Consider the following 26,961-nt stretch of genomic DNA (forward strand, 5'->3'; position numbering starts at 1 on the left):
CAGACCAAAGAAGCTTTTGGGAGTGAAAAAGGACACTGTCAATCATGATTTCAGAAACAGTGATATAATCAGGATTGTTCTGGACAAACTATGTCACCTGGCATAGACTTCACCGACATGCCAGCTTGCAAAGGATAAAAGTTTTTGCTAATACTAATAGATAACTCTATTGGCTGGGTTGAAGCTTACCCTACCAGAACAGAAAAGGTTCTCTTAAAGGAAATAATCCCCGTAAGGAATCTACCACATATTTATCAAAAGCACCTCCAATAGCCTTTCCTTCTCCTCCCCACTTATCTTGGGCTTTGGTGACAATCACTCACTACTTTTTAAATATAGATTCAGCTTAGACCTTTATAATCATTGTTTCTTTAGCAGTGAAATCTTGAACTCCTCTTCATTTAACAACATACTTATCTTTCAAAATGCAGATTAAGTACTATCTCCATTAATTTTTTTAAACATTTTCCAGTAGAAATATTGTTCCACTATTACTGGAATTTTGGCATATATAAATTTCAGCACAGTGCTTGGTCATAGTGGTTGTTCAATATGTATTTGTTGATTGCATACTCTTACTGTGTTTCCAAGTTCTCATTGTATTATCTAGTACATATCCCTCTGCAATCAACTGTATACTTATCTAGATTAGAATGACATCCTTAGTACTAACTGGATTGTTTGGAACATATTATTTTCTCATCATTTGCTGAATTATTAAACATATTCTTTGTCATATGCCCTAGGCCATGAGAAGTTTGCCATCAGCAGAAAATGAAATTATTTTAAAATTTCTTTATAAATTCCATTCTTTGAACAAATTTGCTATATAACATAGTGACCAAACAAGAAGCCATATAAAGAATGTTTCAATAACTTGTAGTACTCTTAATTAGGTTTTGTGACATTTTAAAATGGTAACATTAGTAAAGGCACTAATTCCTCATTCTGTCAAGTTCTAAATTCAAGTACATCAAAACATTAAAAATGAATTAAGTAGACATGATCATGGTCACATGGTATTGAGAGGTGACAATGTGCTAGTAGCCCTCACTTTCAGCGACTCCTCGGCCTCGGAGTCCACTCTGGCTGTGCTTGAGGAGCCCTTCAGCCTGCCACGGCACCGTGGGAGCCCCTCTCTGGGAGGGCTGAGGCTGGAGCCTCCTCCCTCTGCTTGCAGGGAGGTGTGGAGAGACAGGCGCTGGCGGGAACTGCTGTTGCGTGCCACACTCCCGCACCAGTGCGAATTCCAGCAGGTGCAGGTGTGGACTCGGCGGGCCCCGCACATGGAGCGGCTGGCAAGCGCCATTGGTCCAGGACAGTGAGGGGCTTAGCACCCCAGCCAGGCAGCTGTGGAGGGTGCGCCGGGCCCGCAGCAGTGCCGGCCCGCTGGGGCTGCACTGAAATTCTCGCCGGGCCTCCCCGCAGGGCAGGGCTCGGGACCTGCAGCCCGCCATGTCTGAGCTCCCCCACTGCGGTGGGCTCCCCCTCAGCCTGAGCCTCCCCTACTGATGTCGCCCCCGGTGGCGCCTGGTCCCATCGACAGCCCAAGCCTGAGGAGTGCAGGCTGCGGCTCCAGACTGGTGGGCAGCTCTGCCTGCAGCCCGGATGCATGATCCACTAGGTGAAGCCAGCTGGGTTCCTGAGCTGAATGGAGACTTGGAGAACTTTTATATCTAGTGGGAGGATTTTATGTGCACCAATCAGCACTCTGTATCTAGCTAATCTGGTAGGGACTTGGAGAACTTTTATGTCTAGCTAGAGGATCCTAAATACACCAATCAGCACTCTGTATCTAGCTCAAGGATTGTAAATACAGCAATCAGTACTCTGTGCCTAGCTCAAGGTTTGTAAATACATCAATTGGTACTCTGTAACTAGCTAACTCTGCATCTAGCTAACCTAGTGGGGACTTAGAGAACTTTTCTGTCTAGCACTCTGTGTCTAGCTCAAGGATTGTAAACACACCTATCAGCACTCTGTGTCTAGCTCAAGGACTCACTGCAAGCACTCTGTCAAAACGGACCAATCAGCTCTCTGTAAAATGGTCCAATCAGCAGGATGTGGGTGGGGCCAGACAACGGAATAAAAGCAGGGTTCCTCAGCTAGGCAGTGGGAACCCCATTGGGTCCCCTTCCACATTGTGGAAGCTTTGTTCTTTCGCTCTTTGCAATAAATCTTACTGTTGCTCACTCTTTCGGTCCACTAAGAGCTGTAACACTCACCACGAAGGTCTGCAGCTTCACTCCTGACAGCGAGACCATGAACCCACCGGAAGGAAGAAGCTCCAGACACAACTGAATGTCTGAAGGAACAAACTCTGAATACACCATCTTTAAGAACTGTAACACTCACCGTGAGGTTCCGCGGCTTCATTCTAGAAGTCAGTGAGACTAAGAACCCAACAATTCCGGACACAGTATGACATCATAGGAGATCGAGAATATGCGCCCAACTTTCATGCTCGAACTGAAACTTTTTTTTCTAACAAATATGCTCTGGCATCATCAAGGAGTCTACTGTGTTTACCAAATTATGTAAGCTGGGAAAATCAGTACAAAAGTTTATTGTGTTTTACCTCATTGTTTTTAAACGTTTTGAATTGATGACTTGCAGTGACAAGACTGAGAGAAGATTAAATATAAATGAAAGAATAATGGCATTAAGTAAGGTAACCATGTCACATGATGTCTGAAGAAGAAAGAATTAAAAAGTTGGCTTCTTGAAAAGCAACTGAAATGTGATATGAATCAAAAAATTGGGAATAACACTTGCGAGATTTTTCTTCTTTGAGTGAAGTCTTCTCACATTCAGTTTCCACTTTTCTGAACTTCCAGGTAGTATTTATTTGATGAGAATCTAAATGGTAGAAATGTGCTTATCAGCATACTGTAGCTCACATCTGTGAATTGTTGTGCTTGATTGCAGTGTAGGTGTTCATGGTAGGAATAACAAGAGCAGAGCTTTGATGGGATGCATCCTTAGTATTACTACGATTTTCTTTTCAATGGTTTTGAATGAAAGATAGTTAAGAAGGCATACCTATTTTCACTATAAGTGTCCAAGAGAAAGTAAACATTGTTAGAATCACTACATACTTGAAGTATGCTTCATTTCAGCCCTACACTACAGGTTTTCTGTTTTGTTTATTGAAGCAATCTGCATTTTGTCATTTCACTCAACATTTCAATATGATTCTCCACTATCATTTTCAATACCTACAGTATTAGTTCATTATATCTTGCATTTTTTTATCTACTCTTAAAATAATTCTCAATAATGTTGCATAATACGATCAATACAGTTAATTTTTCTTTTACTATACACTATATAATTTGTGGGGAATGCCAGTAAAGTTCATACAAAATTTGAATGCTACTAAGGTATTTATGAAGTATATTTAAAAGTAATTACTCATATCAACATATAAAATATCTCCTATTGGCTCCCATAAAGCAATGATACTGTTCCTTTCCCATAGGCTATGTATGAGAAATAAAATTGAATTGCACTCAACACTGCACCATAGACATAACAAACTGAAGATAAATTAACATTCCTCAGTGACCATTGCAGCTCTATCCCTTATCTTGCATTTTAGAAATTATAAATAATATATATATACACAAGAACATTATAATAAAGTTAAATGACTTTTTAAATTCATTTCTTAAGGCAATCCATTCACAATATTTAGTAAATAAATTTTTTGATGAATTATTTAATAAATTACAATCAATGAGTTTAATGCTGTCAATCTATCAAAACACTATAGTTAGAAGCAGTACCATAAGGGGTAGAAAAATTGTAACACATTGTCTTGCTCTCAAGGTAATGATCACCTAGTAGATAGAAAAGTTCACCAGTGCTTACAACACTAGGTGAAGTAAAAGTACTCAAAAAGGCATAAACCAAGTGTAGAGTTAGAAGATATCACATTTAATTGGGGAGATTACACAAATCTTTGTAAAAGAAATAACATTTGAAATTGTTATATAATTATTTACATTTCAACATGGGGTAAAGGAAGAGGTGATATAGATCATTTCAGATTGATGAAATAACATAAAGAAAAGCATGATTTTAGAAATAAGGCACTTTCAGGAAATAGCAAAAACTTTGAAACTGTTTGATGAGATTCGTATCTCCATCGATACCTCTCAATATATTTTCTTCAAATGAATGACTGGTTGGTTTTTTACTTGTTATAAGTGTGCCTAATAAGGCTCCCAAAGTCTTTCATTGAAAATTATCTCCTTCAGACATTCCAGTCACTGTGCACTTAATTAGAATGCCTAGAGTAAAAGAGGGAAGAGGGACTTTTATTAAAGGCTCAAAAATGTTTGATTTGGTGAAACCTATAAATCCATGGATCCAAGAATCCCAATAAAGCTTAAGCACAAAAAAAATGAAAATAACTACACTTAAGCATGTCCCAATCAAGTTGATGAAAACTAGAGATAAAAAGGAAAACTTTAAATGAGCCAGTGAATTTTAAAAAAATCAACAACAGCAACAACAACAAGATTTATAGTATCAGGGAGTAAAGATGAAATAATCAACTCAAGAAAATTAAATAAAAACACTGAACCCAGATTTGAAACGGAATGTTCTCCTTGGTTTTAATAAGTAACTCTGTCCACTGAAGGGGCCTAGAGGGAATGACTGGATGAGCTAATGGCAATGGGGATACCTAACAACGTAAAGGCTTGTCTGTGTTTTAAATGGAGAAACCAAGATTGAAAAGACAGCATGGGGAAAATTAAAATATATATATATTAAAAAATGGATTGGCTATTAAATACTGATAAATCTTTTATCAATATTTTTTTAAAGCATGATATTGCCAAGCTAGTTATGTGGAAAAATAATCCTTGTGTTTCAGATATGCACACTGAAGTATCTGAGGTAGAAATAAGAGGGTGTCGAAACTTACTTTTAAATATTTCTGGAAAACAAATTATGATAAGGGGAGATAAAAGAAGATATTGATCACTCTCAGTTCTTTACATTGTTTTTTTGTGTCTGTTTAGGTTATCCAGAATAAAATAATTTAAAGCAACTGTAAGTATATAAAAGACATATATTTCAAACACCAGTTTTTAAAAATATGTTTAATAGAATTTTGGCATTATAAAATAAACTGAAAATAAAATAGCCATTTTAACTTGTGTGGGGTATAGCTCATTTTGGTTTCCATTTGCATTTCTCTGATGACTAACAATGTTGCACATTTTTTCATTTATTTTTGGTCATTTGTATGTCTTCTTTTTAGATATGTCGATTCAGATCATTGGCCCATTTTTTAATAGCATAGTTTTCCTGCTATGGAGTTGAATTCCTTCCATATTTTGAATATTAACCCCTTATCAAAGTATAATTTGCAAATATTTTTTCTCTCCATTTATGGTTGTCTTTTTGCTGGGTTAAATTGTTTACTTTGCAGTGCAGAAGTTTTCTAGTTTGATGAAACCCCTTTTGTGCATTTTTGCTTTGGTTTCCTGTGCTTTTGGGGTCATATTCAAAAAATCATTGCCTAGCCTATATCATGCAGCTTTTCCTCTAAGTTTTTCTTTGAATAGTTTTATAGTTTCAGATCTTACATTTCAGACTACACTCCATTTTTAGTCTATTCTTGTATATGGAGTGAGCTAAGGGTCCAGTGCCATTCTTTTGCATGTGAATAGCCAGTTTTCCAAACAGCATCTATTGCAGAGACTGTCCTTTCCCCATGTGTGCTCTACTTTTGTGAAGGATTACCATGGAATTTTGATGGGGATTGCACTGAATCTGTAGATTGCTTTGGGTAGTATGGACATTTTAACAATATTAATTCTCCCAACCACAAACATAGGGCATCTGACTGCACGTGATTGTTAAACTTTAAATTCCTCAAATCTGAAACCTAACTGGATATTAGTAATTTTGGGTAAGATAGTTATATTTTATTATATTTATGTTTTAAATCCCTTATAGTTAACATATGCCTAGTGGAGAACCTTATAGACGAAATTGTATTGTTCCCCGGTTTTTGTTTCACAATAATACTGGAAGGCATGTTAGGAATTGAGAAAAGGTATAGATGAACATATTTTGCCATGTGGAAGTTTAGTAATTGGTATGAGGTGGTTTATTATGCTATTTTTATTGTTTTTGTATATGCTTGAAATTTTTCATAATCGTAGTACTTTTTAACCCAAACCCTTGGCTACTGACTGAAAGACCCTTCCTTTTTCCACAATCTGTTTCCTCCTTGAGGCAGCTGAAGTGCCAGCTTCCAGATCCGGCTTGGATTTTCAATTTTACTCTGTTACTCACCTTACATATTTCTGAATTCATTGTGCATAAAATATTATATTTTATCTAGAATTTAAAAAATTATACCAAAATTTCATATCAAGACTATTGGAGAAATAAGCTATCTCTCATTGGGGCCATCTATCTCTGTTATTTTGAGACAATCACTAAACATTCATCTTCTTGGAAATAAGACTAGCAAGGAATTGACCAGAACAGATAGATGGGGGGAACTAAAAGTATTTGTTGGTTTAATTTTTTACAATATCACTGAAATCACAGATAATACTCACTCTAATAGCTTTGGATTTACTATTAAATTTTTATATTTTCAAAATAGGAACACTGAACCCACAGTGAAACCCAGAGTAGACTATGTAACTTGTCCATTGTCATACAGCCGGATTGTTTTCTACTTTGAAAACATACAAAAACATATTCTTCACAAAATACATTCTAGAATCATATGCACACTACCTTTCGTTACTGTTATTATGGAGAATCTATTCTTCCAGTCCTCTCCATTAATGGGGATAATTAAGAGTCTGCAGTGATCCCAGGAGAACAGATAATGCACAAATATCAAATAACTGAACTAGAGAAATTAAATGCAAAGACTACTACTTGGTTACCCTGGCAACTTACCTAACTGAATATTTCACATTACTCTTGGGTGAGTCAAAAATTATACAAAGTGTATTTCCATGTATTTTCTACAGAATATTTTTGAGAATAATCTCAAGATACAATTTTCCAACACTTGCCTACTTTTAAGAATGTTTTCTTTGTTGATTTCATAAGAAATATACATAAAAAGAGAACTGAACCAGTTATAGTGGATAACAATTTAAGATTTTGAAATATATTTTCAGAATTTCAAGGTACATAGGCCCAAAGCGTTTATATTTTCAGTCACATTATGCATACCAAAAAGACATATTTTAAGAATAAGATGTTTGTATGTAAAAGATGATTTGTAACCCTAGTCACACAACCTACTCAATGTATCCACTCAAAGGATCCTGTTAAGGTTAATTTTGCTTTCAGTCAAAACCCATACATAAACACACACCTCATCAAAACCTGATTATAAGAGTTCATAAGAAATATACATATAAAGAGAATTGAACCAGTTATAGTGGATAACAATTTAATATTTTGAAGTATATTTTCAGAATTTCAAGGTACATAGGCTCAAAGCATTTATATTTTCAGTCACATTATGCATACCAAAAAGACATATTTTAAGAATAAGACTTTTGTATGTAAAAGATGATTTGTAACCCTAGGCACACAACCTACTTAATGTATCCACTCAAGGGATCCTGCTAAGAAAAGGTTAATTTTGCTTTCAGTCAAAACCCATACATAAACACACACCTCATCAAAACGTGATTATAAAAGCACTTAGGTTCTGCATTTAAAATGTGAAGTTGGAGGTTAATCGGCACACATATTGCTGTCTACAACGGAACATAACCTTTCCTAAAGTGGCACACTGTGTAGGTTCTTGCAGTCCTTGATAATAAATGCTGACAGAGGTATCCAATTATTCAGGCTTGGCTGCAGCCACAGTCCCTTAACTATGTGAGATAAATGGGATGGTGGAGAACACACAGAGGGAACACAAACCTTAGATAGCCAAGTATAAAACGAAAGAAAAACGGAACTTAAAAGCAGTAATTTTGAGTTCATAGGAAGGCTCATAACACTTTTAGAAAGAATCATGCCTCAGTGAAATAAGCAATGAATCAGAAGTCAGGACATAATTTTGGCTCAAGCCTTAAGTAGCTGTGTGATCTTGAAATAAAATTTTCTGGACATTTGTGTCCTCATTTGTCTAAAGGCAGGAGGTGGCAATTGAACGCTGAAATAGATTAACTGTAAGACCCTATTTAGCTATGACATTTCATGATTCAATTATACACACACATTATATATGGGAAATGTGTATTTTATACTGGTATGTATATCTTATCTCACAATATTAATTGTTTAACCAACATATCAAATCTTATGTAAGAACACTTTAATAGCTTCACAGACTCACTTTCAAAGGATACTTATATTTATTTATGTATTTATTTTGGGATAGAGTTTTGCTCTTGTTGCCCAGGCTGGAATGCAACTGCATGGTCTCAGCTCATTGCAACCTCTGCCTCCCAGGTTCAAGTGATTCTCCTGCCTCAGCCTCCTGCATAGCTGGGATTACAGGCATGTGCCACCACACCTGGCTAATTTTGTATTTTTAGTAGAGAAAGGGTTTCTCCATATTGGTCAAGCTGGTCTTGAATTTCCAACCTCAGGTGATCTGCCCGCCTCGACCTCCGAAAGTGCTGGGATTACATGGGTGAGCCACCAAGCCCAGCCAGGATACTTACATTAAATAAAATTGCAATAGTTTAAGATTCTTGAAATTCTACTCTTAGAACTGCTTTCAGAATGTATTTCTGCAATTTTCCTCAGCAATTAAAATCTTTATCCTTTGAAATTTAAATGTTATAACACTCCAAGGAATCCATAATTATTTTATTTAATAAAACTAGAGAAGAATCCAGGTAACAAGTTTGACATAAAACAAAACAGATATTTCAAGCAATGCCACATCGTTGGAATAGGTAAACTCCTTCCCCATATGACCAATTTAAAGGACAATGTTCAGTTTAAAGTGTAAGCTTAGATGTATGAGGATCTTATAGATAAATGCATATGCAAGTGGATATGCTCAAACACAGATTGAGTTTCAATTAATATTGATTAAATAAAATGGGCTGTTTGACTATTTTTACGAACATAGACACTGAATTTTTACTTTTGATATTAATACCACAGAAGTTAAAACACAATGTTTTCCAGTTAATTGTCTCAGTCCAATATTTTTTGGATACTGGTCAATGGAGTTTGCAGACAGGGAATTAATTCATTGTTGCATTAAGAAACATTTTTTTCCTGATATTAAGTATTAAAATTCTTAGCTTCTAAGGTCTTAAACATTTTTGGAAGATAATTGGTTAAAGCTAAATTCTACATGCATTTTCCTTTCATCTCCACTTCCTCACTCTTCTTTAAAATAGCTGCATACCTAAACCACTACTAAGATATGGCTTATTTGTTCCAGCCCCCAATGTAACCTGCCACTTCTGTAGCTTTTTGAAGTTTTATTACCAAGAAAGATATAATCAATTTATCCTAAATTAATGAATACAGCTTGCATGTCAAAATTCCCCACTCATCTCCTTGAAGTATGAGCACAGTAAAATAACATCTGATACCAAATTCATTTGTTTTCCCAGCATTAGCTTTGCATTTAACTATGTGGGCCAAAGGAATCAAAACCATCTGACTTTCTCTTCTTGAAATAATCAATACATTTTTACAGGACAGTGTAATTTTTTTCTTAAAAAAGAAAGAGGCAAAGTCTGTTTAATATTTAGGAGCTCAAAAACCTGAGAGAAAAGAATAAATACGTGGCTTCCTTCTTATCATGAAATCCTGTCATTTTTGCTTCCGAAAATGATACACAGATTTCAAAAGAAACTTAAACCTAGGTGTCCTTTCAAATACATAACAATAACAAAGAGAGTGTGGTTTTCTTCATCTTCTTCTGAACTTTAAGCTTGATTAAACTCAGTAAAAGGTTATGAATGTTGTAAAATATCTTTAGAAAAATATTTTTTATTTCTTCTAAGTATTAGCTCTTTCCAGATGACTATAAATGCCTAGAATTTGTGAAGACACATTTGTGTTCTCCCAGGAAAGCCTTTTAAAGTTATCTTGGATGTGTAGATCAAAACTATCTCTTCCTAGTTATAACACACAAAAATCTACTTTATGAATAGAAGCATTTTTTTAGAAAACAAAACATCATTTGTATAATTATCTAGCTCTGGAAATCATTTGCCAGGAAAATGAGGGCATAAAGTTAGCAAGAACAAAAGTGTCTAAATAACATTTCTGACTTTAAGAGCCAATTGTTAGAAGACATCAGTATCTACGGAAATTGTGAAATGATAACAACTTTTATTTTATCAAGCATTTAATAACACATAAATGAGTAGGTATAACATATTATCCATTAGAAACAATGACATTAAATTAACAGTAGTGTGCTCTATTCAGCTGACTATATATTTAATAGAACTTGAATATTACAAATCTTAAAAGAAAACAGAAAGAAGATGGAGGTGGTGACAATTTAGATTTTTTAACATTCTTAAATCTCCCTGAAAATGAGAAGATTGATTATATATAAAATGTTAAAATATGGTCAACATCTATAACAATGACCACACAAAAGGAGATATGATAGCTGTACACACCCCAATGTGCTTGCTTGGTCAAGAAGAAAATACAAGTGAACTCTATAGGCCTGGCATGGCATTAGTGTCTGTGTGGAGGAAGCAGAGAGAAACAGAGAAATCTCTCATGACTATGGAAGAAGTAAATAAAGAAAAACTAATACCACTTATAGGAACTCTCTGGAAAGTACAATGTACTAATTTGAGAACAAAAGATGAAACTTGAAGTGTTTTTGTTTCAAATTACTACCAGAGTGAAAGGGGTCTCTGATGAAGTCTGAAGGTGCTGGAACCATCTGAGTCCTGTGAGCATTTCCAAAGATTGCTTGCAGGACAACGATAAAACAAAACAAACCAGACAATGCAAGGAATTGCAGCATCACTGCAATTGTGAGGGAGTGAACTTACTGTCCAGTCCAAGCTTTCTTCTAGAACAAAGTCCTGAGCTGAGAGAAACCTCTAGCAACATATTTCTCATTGAAGGAATAAGAAAAATATGGGCAAAGAGAAAGCTGAAATGTTAGAACAGATCCAAGACATCTCAGAATGTGAGACCGTGCCTTTTAAAACAATTCACAGGACAACAGAAAAATCTCTAATGCCACGAAGCTAGGAAAAAAAGCCTTATGTACCCTCTTTCCTAAAAGTTCAGCTATAACTAAATAACATGTACAAAATGAAGAATAGAAAGAAATTATCATTGAATTACATATAAAGCTGATACAAGAAAAAGATTGAGGACAGAATAATGTATTTAGAGGCAACATTAGCATAGGACATGCCCATAAATAGATGAAAATTTTGGCCCAATGTTTCAAAATGAGCTAAGAAGATGATGAAAAATAAAATAAAGACATAAACTGGAAGTAAAAACAAAAATCAAGTGATGAAACACAGGAATATATTTTATTTCATAAATAAAATACTTTTTTCAGACATAAAGGCTAAGAGGAAAATAAAAAAAAAATAGAAAATTCCTTAAAACAGAAAGATGGAAGAGAGGTAATTTTTTAAATAAAAAATAAATGGAGAAAATATGAATTAAAATTATAATGCAATACCACTACATATAATCTAATTAAATAATAATAATAATGAAATATATACAATTCTAATTGTGTTGAACAGTGTTTAAATATCTCATATAACCCTAGGTACAATCACTTTGGAAAAATGGCAGTACCTAAAATTGGACATTCATACCTAAGACCCATTAATCCCCTGCCTACATTTATGTACAAGAGAATGCATATATAGGTTCATCAAGAGATTGAAACTTTGGTAGTCAGAACTATTCATAATAGCCAAGAGCGTTAAAAAGTTCAAATTTTAATTAGCAGAACTACAAAGAATTAAATCATGGTATATTCGGTCAAATAAACACCATATATAAATGAAAAGTAATGAATAACTATACGCAGGATTATTGATGAGCTCACAAACATGATGTTGAGAGAATGAGGCCAGACACAAAAGAGCACACACTGCAAATATCCTTTATGTAAAATTTAAAAGCAGATATAATTTTAAAACCTCAAAAGTAAATAAAAAAAAGTAAATGTGATCTCATTAAATTAGAAAGCTTCTGCATGGCAAAATAAATGGTCATAAGAATAAAGAGACAACCCACAGAATGGGAGATAATATTTGCAAACTATGCATTCAACAAAGGACTAGTATCCAAAATCTACATGGAACTCAAAGAAATCAGAAAAAAAAATCCATCAAAAAGTAGGCAAATGACATAAATAGACATTTCTGAACAAAAGATATAAAAATGGCTAACAAGAAAAAAATGGCCAACGTCACTAATCATCAGGGAAATGCAAATTAAAACCACAATGAGATACCACCTTACTCCTACAAGAATGGCCAATATGAAAAAGTCAAAACATAATAGATGTTCGTGTGGATGTGGTAAAAGAGGAACACTTATACACTGCTGGTGAGAGTGTAAATTAGTACAACCTCTATGGAAAACAGTATGGAGAGTATATAAAGAACTAAAAGCAGATCTACCATTTAATTCAGTAATCTTACTACTTGGCTATCTACCCAAAGAAAAAGAAGTTATTATTTGAAAAAGACACATGCACACATATGTTTATTGCAGCCTAGTTTACAATTGCAAAGATATGGAACCAACCCAAGTGTCCATCAATCAATGAATGAATAAAGAAAATGTAGTATATATACACCACAGAATACTACTCAGTAATAAAAAGGAAAGAAATAACGTCTTTTTCAGCAACTTGGATGAAGCTGGAGGTCATTATTCTAAGGAAAGTACTCAGAAATTGAAAATCAAATATTGTATATTTTCACTTATAAGTGAGAGCTAAGCTATGGGTACACAAAGGCATACAAAGTGACATAATGGACTTTAGAGACTCGGAAGACGGTGGGGGTTAGGTATAAACAACTATGTATTGGGTAAAATGTACACTATGGGTACACTAAAATCACTGAATTCACTACAAAATTCATCCATGTAACCAGAAACCCTTTCTAGCCACAAAGCTATTGAAACAGTTTTTTAAAAAATAAATAAAACGCAGGATGCTGGTTAATTTTTGGCAATGCTGGTGGTTGGATAAATGTACATTGGAGCTACTGGGTTTCTGAGACTCTGAAATTTAGATTTCTTCGTCTAGATACTAATTATTTGACATCCAATTCATTGAACCTTAAACTTTTTAATGAGTAATTTTTGGCTTATATGTTCTACTTAAATCAATTTTTTAGGTAAGATAAATAAAAGGGTATTATAAAAAATGTAACAGACGAAGCAATCTAACACATATATAGCGAAATTCCACATTGGAAAAAAAAAAAGTAAAAACAAAAATAATGGGAAAATAATGGAAGGGAAGAAATACATACACACACACACACAAACACACACAAGCACAAACACATCAAACATCCACAGAACTTTTCACAAATTAAAATGTAAACAAAACTTGAAATTTGTATTTGAATAATACATCAAACCTGGACAAAACAAATCCAAATCACCAACACCAAGAAGACACATTCTAGTAAAAAAGACTAGATTTTAAAAACAAACATTAAAAATTATTTCATCACCCAAGCAAATATTGAGCAGGTACCCCATAATAGAAAGAAAATTAGACTGTACTTAGATGTTTTTCATTGCTATAGTTTATGCCAAAAGAAAATGCAGTAATATATTTAAGATACTCAAAAAAGAGAATGTGAGAAATACAAAGACTACGACAAACTCCTTTCAACATACAAGAGCTCAATAAAATGTTCCTGTGAGCACCCGAGGTCAGCAGTTCAAGAACAGCCCCATCAACATAGTGAAACCCCGCCTCTACAAAAATACAAAAATTAGCCAGGTGTGGTGGTGTGCACCTTTCAATCCCAGCTACCCAGGAGGCTGAGGTAGGAGAATAGCTTGAATCTGGGAGGTGGGGGTTGAAGTGAGCCGAGATCATGCCATTGCACTCCAGCATGGGGAAAAAGAGAGTGAGATTCCGTCTCAAAAAAAAAAAAAGAAAAAAAAAATTCCCGTGAGCAACTCGAAGAATCTAACAGAGAATAAAGTTCAAATAACCAAAATGACAAGAGAGATTGTGACATAAGAAATAGTGGTCACACAAATTCTATCTGATGGTGGATCATCATGAAATGATGGCTATATTAGACAGAGTATAGTATGAAAAAGCTATCTACTTAGACAATAAAGATATAAGTCAAGAACTAGAAGTGTGTGGGAGCAGGATAAAATAAACTTTTTAGTTTTTTTAAATGCTTTTTATTGTTGTTGTTCTGTAATGTATTTTGTCAAATATCATGTTTGTGACCCCTGCTTTCTTTCTATTTGGTATTGCCTGTCATATCTTTGCCTGCACTTTTGTTTTAACTTTTCTATCTTTGTTTTAATGTTTCAGTCTATTTACAGAAAAAAATCAGTTGATATAATGTGCAGTATTATAGTTAATCCAAATAATTACTAATTCAAAAGAAGCTGTAATGTCATGGTAGAGATGAGATATCTTTATCCATTTTCTACTTCTATAACAGAATACAAACAAACAACGTGATTTATAAAGAAAAGAAGTTTGTTTGGCCCACAGCTCTGGAGACTGGAAGTCCAAGGGCAGAGTGCTGTCATCTGCTCAGCATTTGGTAAGGGCCCCCTTGTTGTGTTATAACGTGCTGAAAGGCATCACATGATGAGAGTGTGAGAGACAGAGAGAAAATAGGGGCAAAACTTATTCTCTTCTCAGGAGCTCACACCCAAGACATGCAACACACTCCCATGAGAGTGACATTAATCCACTCACGATGGCACAGCCCTCTTAATTCCATTATATGGTAGTTAAATTTCAACATGAGTTTTGGAGTGGACCTTGAAACATAGCACAGAGCCAATGTGGGATTTTAAAGCAAAGTGCAAACATACCTGTTTTGGCATAACTATAGTGTGACCTGCAATATTCTACTGCATGTAGCAAAAATAGAAGAAAGCAGCTTGGCAATTCAATATGACTCTTTTTTAAAGTAAAAAAAAAAAATGAAAACATCAAATGGAATTATTAATATTGAAATTGTAATTCTTGTTTCTGAAATGAATACACTTCCTATGTCCAGCTCACAGAGGAGGATGTTCTCGGGTCTATAATCAGGCACAAAATGAACTTCACGAGCTAAAACATTAAGATAAAAATTTGTTTTTTTAAATTATATATTTAATAATGAAAACAAAAGAACAAAAAGACCTTTGTAGACGACCAAAGCATATGCATTGTAAATTCACCTACTATTTGAAAATGCTACAAATATACATTTCTTATTTCTAGAAGATTTAATATGGTCTATGAAATTATACATATTATATAGGTTAGGTAGTTTTATTTTTGTGTATGCCAATACAAAATAATTTTAGGCCAAATCATAAGTTTTACATTATTTTTAAGCATATTCCATTGTATATTTAGTAAGCAACTATGAATATATCATAAAATATATTTATTACCTTTATTTACTATATAACATTGAAATAATAAGTTGAGAAATTTTAGCATATTAATTTTGCTATATGTACTGAAGACATTCTAAAATCATAATTTAAAAATACCCTCACCCTCAGAAACTAATTTAATGTTGTGATTAAAAGTCAGTCACTTTTATAAACAAGTACTATTTGAATAAAAGAAATTAATATCTAATTAATTAACTTAATAAATAATCTGGGAGTCCATTGTGAAAACAAGTCCTCATCTCAGAGACCATAGAAATTCTACCAACGTATTTACAGATTTTCAAGGTAGTAACATAAATATGTGTTTATGTGCTTACTATAAAATTATTTTAAATGTTTTTTAAAATGAGAAATTTTACGATATTTTGACTTATGATTTGATATGAATACATTCATTAGTTATTTTATCCATCAAACTTGTATTCATTATTCCGGAAATGCTAAGTGAGCATCTCAGCAAATCTCTTCTAAAGAAGCAATCATAAAACTGTACACAATCATCAAAAGCAATTATTTCAGAACACTAGAAATTGACCAAAAGCACATAGGGTGATTTATAAAGAAAAGAAGTTTGTTTGGCTTACAGATCTGGAGACTGGAAGTACAAGGGCACAGTGCTGGCATCTGCTCAGCATTTGGTGAGGGCCCCCTTGTTGTGTTGTAACATGCTGAAAGGCATCACTCATGAGAGTATGAAAGACAGAGAGAAAATGGAGGCAAAACTTAATCTCTTCTCAGGAGTTCACACCTAAGATATGTAACATACTCCCATTAAAACGACAGGAATCCATTCCTTTTTAAATTAAATCCATTAATAAATTAAAAGGCATTTATTCAAGAAAATTCACTGAACCTCAGTAAGAACATTTGGAGTTTATGGTGTTTTGCTTGGTAGTTTAAGTAGGAAGGGATGATCATGGAGACAGGCAGACTCTCCACAGAAAATGACAGTCTTGATTCTGAGTGAAATATGAAAAAAACCTTTAACCAGAGCATTGCCAAAATTATAGTGATCCCAGTGGCAAATAATCAGGGAAACACATCACAGCTGATGTCACAATAGTGATGAAACAACAACTGTTGGTTGTCTGGAAGTCTGCACATCTAATAAGCAACAGGAAAGGGCCCAGCTAACTGAGCCCTTAGTGGGGCAGGATGGCTTACACATGCAGAAATTAAAAGCTGGGTAGACCTATAAACTGCCTCCATATTAAATGTGTTCCCCAATCCACACACTGGTCCATCAGCAAAGTGTCAGTCAATATATGTTTAAGCACAATTTTTGGTGACCACTAAGCAAAGCTCATCTATAGGTAATCCCTCGAAAGCAGGCTTAAAAAGTAAGAATAATAAACTGAGCAGACCAGCTTGACCAACATGGAGAAACTCTGTCTCCATTAAAAGTACAAAAATTAGCTGGGCATGGTGGCAGGCGCATGTAACCCCAACTATTCAGGAGGCTGAGGCAGGAGAATAGCTTGAAGCCAGGAGGCGGAGGTTGCAGTGAGCTGAGATTGAGTCACTGCACTCCAGCCTCAGCAACAGAGCGAGACTCCATCTCAAACAAACAAACAAACAAACAAAAACAAAAACGGAGCGGAGTCTTCAATAAATACATGTTTCAGCGGAGACTAACTTTAGATAATTGGTATAGACAAATTATGTGAAAACAAATGACCAAAATAAATGAACAGAAAAACAACAAAAATGGCAATCCCAGGGGATGTCAGAATCTAAAATTGCAACAATATATTATATAAAACAGTATATAAAATGTCCAATTTCCAGAAAAAACAATAAGATATGCTTAAAAATAGAAAGGTGTCAGTAATCAATATCCCTGAGAATTTACCAGTGTTGGACTTACTAGACAAAGACTCCAAATCAATTATTGTACGTATATTTGAAGAACTAAAAGAAACCATTTTTAAAGAATTAAATGACAGTACGATGATGATAAATTATGAAATATAGAATGTCAATAAAGAGATAGACATCATATAAAAAAAGAAGTTGAAATTCTGGAATTCAAAAATACAATATTGAAATAACATTTTTTTTTTTTTGCTGCAGATATAAGCTGCCAGAATAGACAATTGGTGAACCTAAAGATCAATCAATAAAGATCGCTCAATTGAAAGCACAAAAAGTAAAAAGAAAAATAAAAAGTCCCAAAGTCCATTAGAACACCATTAAACAAAATGACCTGAGTCTAACATGAGTCCAAGATGCAGAGGCAAGAGAGAGTGATGAAGGAAGAAAATGGAAAAATAATGAATAAAAACTTCCCACAGTTGATGAAAAAGACTAACTTGTACATCTAGGTAAGTCTCCAAACTCCAAATAGGATAAGCACATACAAAAACACACACCCAGATAATTCTATGCAGACTTTTCGAACTGTTGGAAAAGACAAAGGAAACATCCTATAAGCAGCAAAGCAAAAATTACTCCTTATAGTCAAGGGGACCACACTATAACTCTCTTACTGCTCGTTAGTAAAATAAAGTCAGAAGGCAGAAGAAGGATGTTTAAAGACAATAAAAACATCAACTAAAAATTCTATATCTAACAAAACTATCTTTCAGAATACAGGCAAATTAAAGACATTCCAAGATAAAGACAAAATTTGTTGCTAGCACCTGCTTTACAACAAATGCTAAAATAATTCCTCCAGGCTAAAAGGAAAAGGTACCACATGGTAACTTGAATCCACACAGAGAAACAATGAGTACTGAGAAAAATTATATCAGAATTTTTTTAATCAGTCTCCCGTTTTTTAAAAATTTTCCTCCATGAGAAAACTTGTCTGCTTTACTTAATCTATCATCAAAAGAAGAAATTTCAAACTATTGAAATTTATTAGAAGAATACCAATTTTAACTTAAGTAATTCAAAATTTTTTTCCCATTCTTATATTTTGATGCTGCAAAGAAAAACCAAGAATAATCTGCAAAATTTATTTATTGGCTGGGCACAGATTTAAGATATTTTTTCAGGAAACTCTCTTCCAGTATTCCGGGGCAGCCCAACATAAATCAAATGAATTTGTGTATTCACACACAAAAAAATGTACACTACATAGATATAGATATGCATATGCATGTATTTAAGTAACAACTGAAAAAAAATCTTCATGAAGTATGGAAACAAGCACACAAACTGGTGCTTTCACACTACAACAACTGGTGCTTTCACACTACAACTGTTTCATAACACGCTTTCTATCTGAAAAGATAAGTGCATTAGGAAAATCACAATAAATTTGATAAAAGTTAGCTACTAGCTAGCTGAGTAAACTTGGGAAGATTATTGGACCTCTCTACATTTAGTTCCTCTTTTACGAATGAGGTACTAAAACTAATTTCCAAAAAAGTGTCTTAAAAATAAATTTATTCAGTAATTAAGTACTATAATAATAGAAAATATGTGACAGGCTTTAGTTTAACTGTTCTATATGAATTCATTTAGTCTTTACAACTACCCTATATCAGGTACTGCTATGAAAGATAAAGTTGAAAGCATTTAAGTAATCTCACCAAAGTTTAGTAAATGGGTTAAAGTACAGGCAAGTTGGTTGTAGACGTAAGCTCTTATTCCATAGGCCTATTCTGTCCTAAATGGGAACTCCTAGTGACATATATCTACTGAGCCTTTGAAATAGGGCTAGTTCTAATGGAGATTCCAATAAAAATAAATATAGTACAGACAAGATTTAGTATAAAAATGTAAAATCCCTCTCTAATAATGTTCTTATTGATTATAAGCTGAAATTTTAATATTTTGGATCAGTTGAGATAAATTAAAACACTGTTATAATTAATTTGATCAATTTCTTTTACTTTTTTAATGTGACTCCTAGAAAACTTAAAGTTTCACATGTGGCTCAAATATTTCAATTTGACACTAACTTAGGATTGCATTAGCCTATGATGTCTCTTTGTCTGTTCCCCAAAAGACTGTTTGAAAACTTTGTAAGATTCCAAAGAGGTTACTTAAATGCCCCTCTTATAATACATGTTCAATAAATGATGTCTTTTTCCCCCTTCTTTCTTTTTCACTAAAACAATGGCAACAATGACAATAATGAGGAGGAAGAGAAGGTGAAGTTGAAGAAGGAGAAAGATAAGGAGACAGGAGGGTAGCTTGAGTTCAAGAGTTCAAGGCTGCAGTGAGCTATGATCACATCACTGCATTCCAGCCTGGATGACCAACAAAACCCTGTCTCTTGGGAAAACTTTTGGTATTTCTCTTTCTCATGGTACCCTAAAATCTACACCTGCCATGCTAAAACTATCAAGGTGTAAACTGGTCCTAGAAGAGACAACTTAAATTTGATCATACTTAACATTAGCAATTACTTTGTAATTACTTTATTTGATTTGTTTCCATGGGAATTTTGAGCGTTCAAGTTCAATATATGCATTTCACTTTCAAACAAAGGCAATTAAAAACAACCTGAACTTCAGTACTTTAGAAATAATTAAATCTTCCTATTATTTCTTACGGTTGATTTTGTTGCTATAAGATCAGTTTTGAAGGAATATGAAATACCAACCAAAGAATAAAGTATTTTTGAAGTAAACTTGCCTGTGTTTCTCAGAGTTCACACTAGAAGCCCTAGCCCGAAACACAGAAGTGTATACAGCACAAAAATAGGAAATGTTTGCCATCACTTCCCCTAGAAACGTTTCACTCTTCACATACAATGAGGAGTAGATCTATGGCCATTTGTCCTGTTTTTCTGATCCAAAGGGTAATAAAATTGAATTGAAGCCTGTTAGGTTTTTAATATTCATCTTTATTAAATGTATCTTGATTGCACACATGAAGTGTTCTGGACCAGAGACAGACCACTTATTACTTCAAAGTAAATAGTAAGTGCATCAGCCCCATGCCTTACATCCTTATCTCATGCCATGAGAGTTGAGGGAAATTTTTCCAACATAGCTAGCTGTACATTGCATGGGCAGGGGGTGAAGAAAATGAGTTTTCTCTGCTTACAAAGGGAATAAGGCAGCTTCCCTCACTCTGAATCTGAGCCCTAACTCCACACCATTGGAATATAAATATACTCTCCAGAAGTCAAATAGCCCCATGTATCTGAATCTTTCCAACCTAGAGATGTTTCCAAATTTCCAGGTATTATTACTTCTCGAAATGTAAATACTTAGGCAGATAACTACTCTACTCTTCCTGATATTTGGAGACAAAAACTAAGATCTAATCTGAGATGTGATCATTTGTCCATCTCTGGGAGGTAAGAGAGGTTTTGTTACCTTTTGGATCAGGTCTTTACCTTGGGGAGAGGGATGCATGAGCAGGTGTAAAGCTGGCTAGTGACAAGATGATTCAGCCCTTAATATGGATTTTTTTAGCTTTTCAACAGGATGGTGACATAATGTGCTTCTGTCTTCTTCCTTCCCCCATTATCCTGTTTTTGACAACAAAAACAATATTTGTTTTTATTTTTCTCTTTGTAATAGTGTCCTCACATAACAAACCAAATTGTTGAAAAAAAAAAAAGCCACATATTTCAACCAAATCTTCCTCCTGCAACCCAGTTATCTTGCTAACACACCGCTGGAATCCCCTCTTCTCTCTAGTTTTGCTCTTCATGGTTTCAGATACCTGCAGTAACTACAGTCTGAAAATATTCAATGGAAAACTCCAGAAATAACAGTTAATAGATTTTAGGTTGCATGCCATTCTGCGTAGTATAACGAAATCTCCAACTGTTCTGCCCCAGGATGTGAATACTCCTTTTCTCCAGAGTCTCCACACTGTGTAGGCTCCCCACTTCTGAGGCTCTTAGGGGCCATCTGGACTGTTGAGGTATCACATTGCTTGTGTCCAAGTCACCCTTATTTTACTGTGTAATGCCCCAAAGTGCAAAAGTAAAGAAGCTTGCAATTCAGACATGCCAAAGACAACCCATAAAGTGCTTCCAAGTGAAAGTTGTAACTCCTTGACTCAATAAGGAAAGGGAAAAAAAATTGTGTGCTGGGGTTGCTAAGATCTATAGTAAGAATGAATCCTCTATCTGTGAAATTGTAAATAGCATGTTGTTATAGTTGTCCTACTTTATTATTATTGTTGTTAATCTCTTATTCTGCCTAATTGATAAATTAAAGTTTTATCACAGGCATGCATGTGTAGGAAAAATCATAATGTATTTGGGATTTGGTACTGTCTGCACTTTCTGGCATTCACTGGGGGTTGTAAAATGTATCTTCTGCAGATAAGGAGGACGACCATACTGTCATGTGCAATCATGACTCATTGGTCAAACGTTTCCCATTCAAACAGTAATTAATTCCCCAAAATATTTACATTGATGAAATTAAAGACCATGAAAATATACTGGGCACTGCATGTATTCTAACCTGATATAGGGATGGATAAGGTTGACCCCGTTTTAAGAAATCTAGAGTTGAACTGATGAACAATAAATCTCCAGATGGATTTATGAGCTATGTGGGACAAGTATTCAGGGAGTACTTCTTGTGCTTACTATTTAATAAGCAGGATAGCTAATTTCCTTAAATATGATGTAATGCCCATGGAATAAACTGTTTTTGTTTTTGTTTTGCTTCTCTTTATCTCTCTCTTTTTATTTTTTATTTTACTTAAATTCTGGAATACATGTGCAGAACATGCAAGTTTATTACATAGGTATACATGTGCCATGGTGGTTTGCTGCACTTATCAACCTGTCATCTAGGTTTTAAGCCCAGCATGCATTAGGTATTTGTCCTAATGCTTTCGCTTCCCTTGCCGTCCACCCACCTGACAGGCCCAAGTGTGTGTTGTTCTCTTCCTGTGTCCATGCGTTTTCCTGTTCAACTCCCACTTATGGGTGAGAACAGGCAGTGTTTAGTTTTCAGTTTCTGTGTTGGTTTGCTGAGAATGATGGTTTCCAGCTTCATCCACATCCTTGCAAAGGACATGAACTCATTCTTTCTTATGGCTGCATAGTATTCCACGGTGTATATGTGCCACATTTTCTTTATCCAGTCTATCATTGATGGGCATTTGGGTTGGTTCCAAGTCTTTGCAATTGTAAATAGTGCTGCAATAAATGTATATGTGCATGTGTCTTTATAGTAGAATGATTTATATTCCTTTGAGTATATTCCCAGTAGTGGAATTGCTGGGTCAAATGGTATTTCTGATTCTACTTCCTTGAGGAATTGCCACACCGTCTTTCACTGTTTTGTTTTTTCAATTGTAGCCTGCAACACAGTCTTTCCATTACCTAGTGTTTCGCATTTAAGATGAAGAACATGGTGTTCTACATCTCTCCTGGGGAGCTGTGAGTGGTCTGCTGAAAAACAAATTGAATCTTAAATATTTTCAAATCTTAAAATATTCCTAAACACTTTAACATACTGTCCCAGCCTAGGGTCATATTAATGAGCTATACACATGCTCAAATGCCATCACAGGATTTAAATGCATTAGGTGCATTTTTTACATTAAGAGTTTTGTTATCAATAATTAGGTGTTGAAGCCTCTAGAATGAAGTTAGACTCAAATGAGGAACATTTTGTCCAAAGACATCCTTGTCTTTAGTACTTTGTTTTCTATGTATGGTATGTTCAGTACACAGTGTATGTATCTTAGCAAACTCTTGGCAGATTCCAAATTGTCCTTAAACTGGATTTTGAATAGTCAAGCAAATGTTGACTGTGGCAGTTAAAGAAGAACTAAAACAATGAGACTAGTTAAATTTCTGGAAGGTTGTTTGTCTACATGTAAACAACCTTTGGCAGTAATGTTTTTCTCTTTTTAACTTGTGGCACAAAGAAGAAACCATTATTTGATTATGCAAGTGACTTCAATCAACATATCTGTAATGGCAACTGGAAACTCACACTAAATCAAAGCAGCTGCAATATGTTCAATGAAACACTGTTCTGTTTAGATAAAAAAAATTATTTCAAAGAAATCATTTACCTATCTTATTAAAAGAGAAAAAATATTCTTTAAGGTAAACTTCAAAATGATTAAAGACATATATGGATTTTTCTGGAATAAGTAGGGAGATATAGAAATATTATGAATGTTAGAGATGATGGAGTTTGGCAACCAAAACCATTTTCTATGTTCAATCTCCTATCAGTGTTGCCATTATTTGTAGTTCTGTCTGTTTCCAGTGGGCTGGATTATCATTATTAGAAAACATGGTTATAATTTCTTGTTTAAAATATATCCTTAAGAATGTACTTTGTCCCTAAGTTTGATTTTAATTTCTTTGCTTCTTCCCTAAGTTTGCAGAATGTCTTGGAGGTAGGGATTGTCTTAAATTGTTTCCTTCTCAGACTACAGTACCTACATAGGTATATACTATGTACAAAGTGGTTTGTCTGTTGAATATTCTACTTACCTAACTGATCTGGTGACCTCAGCCTGTATCTGTTGACAGAGAGAAAGAGATGTGATGTAGTGTTGGATGGAGATTTTTTAGTGCTCGTTGTCCGGCTCTGGTGAGCCGTTGGCAGGACAGCTCACCTGCACATCTGCTCCACTGACCTCCCTACTAATTTTTCCTGTTGGCACTGATAAGCAAATGTAGAGGATAAGTAGACTATTATGATGTTTAATTTTAGTGTCATCTTGGCTGAGCCATGGTGCCCAGATACTTTGGTGGAATATAATTTTGAATATTTTTATGCAAGTGTTTTTGATGAAATTAACTTTTAAATCTGCAGACTTTGAGGAAAGCAGATTTGCCATAACACGGGTGGGCCTCACTCAATCTGTTAAAGGCCTGACTAGAACTAAAGAACTAAAGACTGACTCCTTCTTTTCCTCCTACCCCATTAAAATAGGAGTTCTGCCAGCATGAAAGCTTTGAACTTGAAGCGCAACATCAGCTGTTTCCCAGGTCTCTAGCCTGATCCTCTTTGAACTTCAACTATAAATTTTGGGGCTTGCCAGACTCCATAATTGTATGAAGCAATTCCTTAAAATAAATCTCTTTTGATATATACACATATCCTATTGTTTTGTTTCTCTTTAAAAGGCATAGAAAGCTTGAGAGTACTTTGAAGTTGTTGGGTGACTCTTGAGCCTTTTTTGTTTCTTGTAGTTATTTAATGTGGATTAGAACTACACATTCAGAATTAAATTGGTGTGGAGGTTCTTACTGGTCTATTTGACAGTTTCACTTATTGCACTTTTAGGAATTACTTAATCTTAAATGTAATAATATTAGATTTACTTTTATTTTTTAATAGATTATTTAATTTTTTAGTTCTGTGTTGTTGTGATATTAGTATATATTATACATTGTTCTATTTGGAAGTAGACATTGTACCTTGAATTACACATATTCCACTAATTCTTATAACAAGATCATAAATTAATTTATCATCATTGTTAGGTCATAATTTTTTCTTGATAAGATGTTCTTTCCAGTAATGTCACAGTATAACTTATTTTTCTCTAGAAATACAAAAGTTATATGACATCAAATATTAAATGATTTCTGAAGATACATTTTTTTTTTCCAAGTCACAACTCCTACAAATGTGAGATTTGTGTGGTCTAACTGCTATGGACTGAATTTTGTACTACACAATTTTATATATTGAAATCTCAACCCCTGTACTACAGATATAACTGTGTTTGGAGATAAGGTCTTTAAAGAGGTAATTAAGTTAAAAGGAGCTTACAGGAAGGCACAGTGGCTCATGCTTATAATCCCAGCACTTTGGGAGGCCGAGGCAGGTGGATTGCTTCAGGTCAGGAGTTCAAGACCAAACTGACCAAAATGGTGAAACCCTGTCTCTACTAAAATTACAAAAATTAGCTGGGGGTTTTGGTGCATGCCTGTAATCCCAGCTACTCGGGAGGCTGAGGCAGGAGAGTCTCTTGAACTGGGGAGGCGGAGGTTACAGTGAGCTGAGATCGCGCCACTGCACTCCAGCCTGGGTGGCAGAACAAGATTCACTCTAAGAAAAAAAGAAAGAAAAGGAAGCTTATGAAGGTGGGCCCTAATCCAATATGACTGGTTCTATATAAGAAGAGATTAGGACACAGACATACAGAAGGAAGACCCTGTGAAGACATAGGAAGGAGATGACAATCTACAACAAGGAGAGAGGCCTCAGGAGGAACTAACCGTGCCAACATCTTGGTCTTGGACTGCTAGCCTTCAGAATCACAAGAACACAAACTTCTGTTGTTTAAACCAATCAGTGTTTAGTACTCAGCTACGATAACTCTAGCAGACAACCATGTGACAAGACTGCCTGGATGTCCCAGTTCTATAATGAATTCCAAAGGCTACACACACAGGTTGTTCCAAGGAAACACTTTGTATGAACACAATGCTGAGCCCTCCTGAGGGGCCCTACGATGAAGCTCTCACTTTTTAGCTGACTTCCAAGGCCAGAACCCGCTGTGTCTTGCCTCAGGTCCCTGGCTCTTCCTTCTCCACCTCCTCTGCTAGGGTCTCCTTCAATGCTGTTGCACACTGCTTTTCCTCAGGTGCACCTTGCTCCCTCTCCTTATGTTATGCACTTATAGAGAGAGCTCATTCATTCTTTTAGTTTTAAATGCCACCTGTTGGTTGTGGATAACTAAATATTAAAATATACATCCCAGTATTGTTGACAAATATCAAAACATTCCTTTCACAAGGAGCACATTAAACTCACGGAGCCTCTCTCACCCCCTGGTCATATTCATCTCAACTGAGAGTAATACCTCCTCCAAGCACTCAACCTGAAACCTAAACCACATCTTCTTGTCTTTCAAATGCTTTTGCTTGTCTCTTTCCATAATGAGCATCTGGGTGCCAGACACAGTCATCCCTCTCAAGTATTTCTGTAAGTATTCTGAACAGTCTATCTGCCTCTGCTCTTTTCCTCTCTGAACCAGTCTTCCCACTTCAATCAGAGGGGTTTTAAAAAGTGACTGAATATGTCAGTAATTTCCCAACTGAGAATCCTGTCTATCCTCAGGACCGCAGCAGCATCGGCCATCCGTTTTCTAACATATTGCCTGCTTTCTTCTTTTGGCTCATACTACATTATACCCTTCATTCTTTCCATATTTTATCCAAACTGATCTGTCCTGGATTCAAGTAGATTATGCTCTCAACTACAGTTACATGCTGCACCAACCTGGAACAGGTTGAGTCTTCCTTACTCATCTGGCTTGTTTCCTCCCTCTGCGCTTCTGTCCGCATGACTCTGACTGATGTCATCCAACCCCACGGTTTTAAATGCTATCTGTATAAACTGTTGGCTACCGTATTTTCAGCTCTAGAATTAACCTGTCCCCTGAACTCCAGACTCAAACCCACTGACTACACATGTGTGTGTCATAGACATTTCAAAC

General features: G+C 35.1%; 1 protein-coding gene and 1 long non-coding RNA gene across 22 annotated transcripts in view; one reads left to right on the forward strand and one right to left on the reverse strand.

Moving 5' to 3' along the window:
* LOC105495692 (syntrophin gamma 1) overlaps positions 1–26,961 on the reverse strand; it is an 893,014-nt gene that overhangs the window by 483,085 nt on the left and 382,968 nt on the right. The window contains exon 1 of one of the 21 annotated variants that reach the window (XM_071068270.1): positions 2,226–2,328. The exons of the other annotated variants lie outside the window; for them this stretch is intronic. The gene's annotated coding sequence lies outside the window, so the exon portion shown is untranslated. Of the gene's footprint in view, positions 1–2,225; positions 2,329–26,961 lie in introns of those variants that run through there. 21 annotated transcript variants of the gene reach the window in all.
* Positions 2,701–17,813, forward strand: LOC105495665 (uncharacterized). Its single transcript, XR_011607037.1, has 4 exons — positions 2,701–2,837; positions 5,034–5,064; positions 14,649–14,753; positions 17,683–17,813. It is a non-coding gene; the product is annotated as an uncharacterized lncRNA (long non-coding RNA).

The sequence above is a fragment of the Macaca nemestrina genome, chromosome 8 (genome assembly GCF_043159975.1).
Source record: "Macaca nemestrina isolate mMacNem1 chromosome 8, mMacNem.hap1, whole genome shotgun sequence".
Classification (NCBI taxonomy): Eukaryota; Metazoa; Chordata; class Mammalia; order Primates; family Cercopithecidae; genus Macaca; species Macaca nemestrina.